The sequence below is a fragment of the Oryctolagus cuniculus genome, chromosome 6, assembly GCF_964237555.1.
Source record: "Oryctolagus cuniculus chromosome 6, mOryCun1.1, whole genome shotgun sequence".
In the NCBI taxonomy this organism is placed as follows: domain Eukaryota; kingdom Metazoa; phylum Chordata; class Mammalia; order Lagomorpha; family Leporidae; genus Oryctolagus; species Oryctolagus cuniculus.
In genome coordinates, this window is record NC_091437.1 from 80,257,558 (window position 1) to 80,264,372 (window position 6,815).

Sequence of the window (6,815 nt, forward strand, 5' to 3'; positions counted from 1 at the left end):
CTGAAGGAGTGATCCACATCTTCTCCACTGTTTTAAAATTATTTTTAAAATTTATTTAATTTTTTTTTAATTTGAAGGGCAGAGTCAGAGAGGCAGAGGCAGAGGCAGAGAGAAAGAGGGAGGGAGAGATAGGTCCTCCATCTGCCGGTTCACTTCCCCAATGGCTGCAATGGTCAGAGCTAGTCCAATCCAAAGCCAGGAGCCATCAGACAGGAGCCTCCTCCAGGTCTCCCACACAGGTTCAGGGGCCCAAGGACTTGGGCCATCTTCTACTGCCCTCCCAAGGCCACAGCTGAGAGTCATAATGGAAGTGGAGTAGCCGGGACTAGAACTGGAGCACATATGGGATGCTGGTACTGCAGGCAGCAGCTTGACCTGCTATGCCCCAGCTATCAGAGAGAGCAGGCTCCCATCCACTGCTTCACTCCCCAGATGTGTTCATGGGCCTTGGGAGTGAGGCAGAGAACAAGGATCAAAACTAGAAGCTGTTGGCCGGCAGAGAACAAGGATCAAAACTAGAAGCTGTTGGCCGGCGCCACGGCTTACTAGGCTAATCCTCCGCCTGCAGTGCCAGCACTCCGGGTTCTAGTCCTGGTTGGGGCACTGGTTCCATCCTGGTTGCTCCTCTTCCAGTCCAGCTCTCTGCTGCGGCCGGGAAGGCAGTGGAGGATGGCCCAGGTCCTTGGGCTTCTGCACCCGCATGGGGGACCAGGAGGAGGCGCCTGGCTCCTGGCTTCGGAACGGTGCAGCGCGCCGGCCACGGCGGCCATTTGGGGGGTGAACCAGCAAAGAAGGGGGACCTTTCTCTCTCTCTCTCTCTCTCACTAACTCTGCCTGTCAAAAAAAAAAAAAAAAAAACCAACAACAACAAAAAAACACCACCAGCACCACCAACAACAAAAACTAGAAGGTGTTAATTCAATCCAGGTTTCCTATGGTATAGCAGAAACCCACTATCTTGGGAAGTATCATTAGTACCTCCCAGCATCTGCATTAGCAGGAAGCTGGAATCAGTAACTGCATCTGGATATGGAATCTAGTCTCACCCATTTAGGAAACAGCTGTTGTACATGGTCTCTTTTTTAAAAATTTTATTAAGTTATACAAGTTTCATGTGTTTCATATATACAGATTTAGTGATACTTCTCACCCTACCCTCCCTCCTGCCCACATTCCAACCATTCTTTCTTCTCCCTCTCCCATTCCCTCTTGTAATTTTTACAAAGATCTATTTTGTTTACTTAATGACCATAAAATTAACCCTGCATTAAGTAAAAGAGTTCAACAAATAGTAAAAAGGAGAAAAAAATAACATTGTTCCTCAATGGAATGTAATCTGTGGGCCAAATACCTACTGGTTCTTCATTTTTGTTCTTGTCTACTGGGTATCAGTTTTACTGTCTACGAATATAAATATATGTAAAATTACAGTCTATAACTTTCAATAGTCTAAGATTCCTGGCAGTTTCAGAGCCACAACAGACAGAAAACATAACATCCTCAGTATATATTCAGGTGGAGACATTGAGGCTCAGAGAACCAAAGCACCCAGAATTCCAGTCTGGAATGAAATCGTGGTTAACAAATCCAGGGGCAATGAAAACTCCTGTATGCTCACTTCCTGCCGTCTGTTATGTTTACAGAGTGTGCAATTACTGTTGAACTAATGAAGTGATTAATTTAGAAACTTCTGACCACTCTTGGTAGTTGCCATCTTCAATCTGAGCATGGTGATCAGCTCACAGTATCTGAGAGGCTTCACTCCAGAAATAAGAAGGTACAGCTATTGCATCTTTGATGGATTTTCAGAAAAATCACTAGGAGTAGGTGCTGCATGAATAGGATGATGGGGTCCACAGAACACTAGGTGCACCTCCCTTATGTACACATAGACAGGTGAGGACCATATGGCTGCAGGACTTGTCTCATGCTAGGCAGCTAATAAATGGCAGAGACCAAACTAGCCAAAGTGGTTTGTGACCACAGTTGGTGATGATTTAGGTTGATGATGTGACATGGAGCCAACTGGAACTCTGGTTACTGTGTGTTTCTTCTGTTCTTCACCACTAAACACAATTTGGCCTTTCTTTGTTCACTATTTCCTTCTTTATTAAATGGGATCAGCAGCGGGTGACCTTTTTGCTGTACATTGTTGAGTCCTCACCTTTAGATGTTTCAACTTTGAATGATGCTTTGACACCAAATGTGGGAGAAGAACCATGGGATGAGTCCTCTGGTGAAACCTCCCTTTGCTCCATGATGTAAGTAAAGCCCAGATCCACCAGTACATATTTCTGTACTCTAGGCATTAGACAATGAGAACGAACTCACAAGAATACAGGACCAGAGGTTAGGCCACCACTTCTGACATTAGCATTCCATATCAGAGTGCTGACTGGAGTCTTGAGTGCTTCACTTTCAGTCCAGCACCCTGCTAATGCCCCTGGGAAGGTAGTGGAAGATGACCCAAGTATTTGAACCCCAGCCACCTACATGGCAGACCTGCATGGAGTTCCTGGCTCCAGGTTTCTTGGTGACCCAGACCTGGCTGTTGGTCTGGTCTGGGGAATGAACCAGCGGATGAAAGATCTCTATCTCCTTCTCTCTGTCTCTTCCTCTGTTGCTTTGCTTTTCAAATAAATAAATCTTTAAAAACAACAACAACAAAAAAGAAGAATGTATGACGAGACTTCCAAAGCAGCCTTGGCAGTAAATGTTGCCCTTCTAGTGTCTCCTGATAATGTCCTGGCTGCTTGTTATGGGATGTGGGTTGTCATGGTGATGGGAGACCACTGCAGGGAGGGCAAGGAAAAGTAATCTAGAAAAGGATTAGGAAATATTGTGGTGGAAGATGTTTTTGGCTTGTAAGCTTTGGTTGAAATACTTACTAGAATGAGGTTGGAGACAATCAGAAGCTTATTCCATGATGCTGGCAAGAAAAAAAACACATCACAAAAATCTCCTAGGGTTCTAAAACGTAGAATGTGTGCTTCTTTCTGCCTCAAATTCTGCAGCTCTGAGAACTCAGCTTTCCTTGTTCCCCATCCAGGGACCTTTACTCTCCCGATACTCCCTCTTTCTGATGAAACAGTCTTCTGTTTTCAGAATGCAGAATATTAACAGACCTCAAAACACCACAAGATAACGTAGTTTGCGAATACTTTCTTCTACTCATAGGTTGTCTTTTGAATTTTGTTGGCTTTTTTTGGCATGCAAAATCTTTTTAGCTCGATGATCATAAAATAATAATATTAATAATAAAAGGGTCAGGGAGACACTTTGTAGGTGATGGGTAAGTTCATGACACCAATTGTGATAATTTCACAGGTATATGCTTATCTCCCAATTCATCAAGTTGTATACATTAATTACATAGAGTTTTTATAGGTCAAAAATTAAATAAAAGGAAACATTTTTAAAAGCATAAAGAGGCTTTTAAAAAGGTTGATTTTATTGAATTTAAATTCAACTGATCTATATTTTTGTTTAATCATGAATTGGGGTTAGATTCATTCCAGTGGTTTATTTAAAAATCAGTGTTCTTTTTAAAGGCCATTGACTAAGTTTGTGAAAATTCTTTTTATGTATTTCTATTAATAATAGCTCTTGTTTATGCATTAGATAATGTTATTTATTTTTTATATTTTCTATTTCAACAACTATTCCAGAAAGAAAAAACAATGTTGGAGTTCAGAGATAATTTTATTTGCTACACAGGACAATTAGGAGACAGCTTTCAAAACAAATTATATTAAACACGATATTGAAGATATCTTCACTGGACTTATCTGAAGATATATGAAAGACAAAAAAGGCAGAGGAAAGGAAGACACAGAGGGAGAAGAGGGGAAAGATATATTAAAGTGTATGCACATGGGAAGGGCATTTAGTGCAGCAATTAAGATGCCACTTGTGATACCCACTTCCCAAATTGAAATGCATGGTTCCAGTCCCAGCTCTGCTTGCAATTCCAGTTCCCAGTTAATATGTACCCTGGGAGACAAGCTGGTGGCGGCTCAAGTACTTTTGTCTCCACCACTTACATGGGAGACCCTGATTGAGTTCTAGCTCCCAGCTTTAACCCGGCCTAGCTCTGGCTGGTGAAAGTATTTAGCAGTGAACCAACAGATGAAAGGTCTCTTTCTCCCTCTCTCCCTCTCAAATAAATTAAATAAAAGCCTTTACGAAAACAAACACGTGAACAGAAGTTATAGGTGTGTTAGAGGGAGGGGCCATAATATTTCTCTTTAAGTAATAATCAAACTGCAGCACACATTATTTTTTATATAAAATTATAATCTCTATAAAATATAAGTAGGAATTATTTCACATAAAGTCATTTTCACAACTTAAAGTATTTATAAAACAGATTGGAAAGCATTTGTTACTGGATAAAATAAAGACACAATATCTGATCATAAGATTGGCTTTGAAAGTGTCTTTCACATAGGAACAAGGAAATCACTATTTCTAGTTTGTATAAACTGTGATTTGTGTACAAGGACATAACATTCAGTGCACACACACATACAAACACTTGCACAAACACTGGTGTCCCAAATTAAAAAAAAACAATGCTTTTCTTTTTATCCTTACAGCACTCCTTTCTACTCTTTTCCAGGAAGTCTTTGCCTTTTTTGAGAACATGCAGAGCACGTGTGGTCAGGAGTGTAGATCAGCGAAGCAAGAGACTGAAACAGAACGGATGCCAGGTTCTGACACTTCCCCAAAATGGTGGAATGCAAACAGGTCCCTGGTGAGCCCAAAATGGCAGGTGGTGACATCAGTATATCATTATAACCTTCACCCTGGGTAGTTTGGGCCAATGTCTAGGGCTGCCGTAACGAAACCGATTCTCACACTTCTGGAAGACACAAGTCCAACACCACAGTGGCAGCAGGGCGAGGTTCCCGCTGAGGCTCCAGGTGAGGATCCCTCCCTCCTCTCTTCTTCCGGCATCTGGTGGCTCCTGGTGTTTCTCGGCTCATGGCCTCATCCCTGCAGCCTCTGCCTTCATCTTCATGTTGACTTCGCCTCATCTCCCTGTGCCTTTGGCTCACGTCATGTAAGAACTCTCATTAGTTTAAGGGCCCTTCCTACCCCAGAATGATTTACTCTGGATCTTTTCCTTAATCATATCTGCAAAATCCCAGGGTCACAATCTGAGGTTCTGAGTGCATACTGGTTTTGGAAGGACACTATTTAAGCCACCACAATCTGAAAGAATAGAAAGTGTAGCTAAAGGTGCTCCCAAGGACAGCTTCTGCTCATACAAAAATGCACAGTGCATAACTGGTGTGTCTTCAGCCTGCTTAACCAGGCAGCCCCTCCCCAGCCACTTTCCACTGCAACCACACGTGAGCTCAGGGCTCAATCACCTGGCCACCTACCTGTGAGTATATTCCCAACCCACTGTCTTCTGTCATCATATCCTAAATTCTACAGTCTCACCCATATGTAAATGACTGAAACAATAGAACCTTAAATCCACTGGGACCTTGACTTGTATACCAGTCTTTCCTCTGACAGAGTAGCATCCAGAAACTGGTGGGTCCACCGCCCGTGTGCATCCTCTGGTTCTGGGCTGGCTGTGCTACACCATGCTCCCTCCCTTCCTTCTGCCTGCTTTGTTCAGTTTTGCAAACTCATCTCTTTATTAGAATACACTGTGTTCTTTCCATTCTGTTCCTCCCTTTAGCCCTCTTCTGAATTCCAGCTGACCCCTCATAAAAGTCTTTCCTCTTTTCTTTCTCATTTCCTCTCCCTGTCTCAAGGGAATTTTATTTGTGAGCCCAGAGCCTTAAAGATAAGAGTACTAGGGATGTATTTGTGTCAAAAGAAAGGGAGGACTGTAGCTTTGGAAGCAAAATTAAAGCAAAGAAGCGGTACCATCAGTCTCTAATGCTTTTGAAAGTGGGAGGCTGTCCGTTCTCTCCACCAGGATGAAAGACTATTGGGAAGACTTTTTCCAAATTAGCTCACTCTAAAAAGAGAAGAAAACTTGTTTGTATGACTGCTGAAGATATAAAAAGCTGCTTCTGGTCCTGCCTTGCTGCAGCATTCAGCTCACCAGCTCCTGATCTCACAGAAACATGCTTTGGTAGGGGTTCAGTTCCTTATACACGGCCTCAGGCTGATGAGAGGCCCCAAGACTACAGCGAGGGAAAATGTATAGGAAGGCTAGTGTAGATGAAGACCTAAGCCACGTTACTCAGTGATGTTTATATATTTATTGAAGCTAATTTGTTGACCTGCATCCTTGTATCTGACTCTCAGTTGATTTGGAACTCGCAGAGCTAGGAAGGGATATTTGCAAAGAGTACCCTCAAACCACAACAGTAAAAATTAGAAACACTTCCACTGGTCTATGGGAATCCCAGAACAGAATTCTGTGTGTTTCATCAACATGTTCTTTACAAATAGGGATTGAACTGTGCCATTCAATATGGCAGCCATCAGGCACGTGTGACTACTGAGCACTGAAATGTGTGGGATACAAAATGAGAGGTGCTGTGACACAACATACATGCCAGACTACCAAAACCTGCTTAAAAAACTAAAATATCTCAATAATTCTTGTATTGATTCCATGCTGAAATGACTCTTTCAGATATATTGGATTAAATAAAATATATAATTACATGAAAGAAAGAGGGAGAATTTCATGTGATACATTTTTTAAAAGATTTATTTGAAAGACAGATTAGCAGAGAAGGAAAGAGACAGAAAGAGAGACAGAAAGATATCTTCCATGTGTTAATGATTCACTCACCAAATGGCTGTAACAGCCAGGGCTGGGAAGGGCAAAGCTAGGA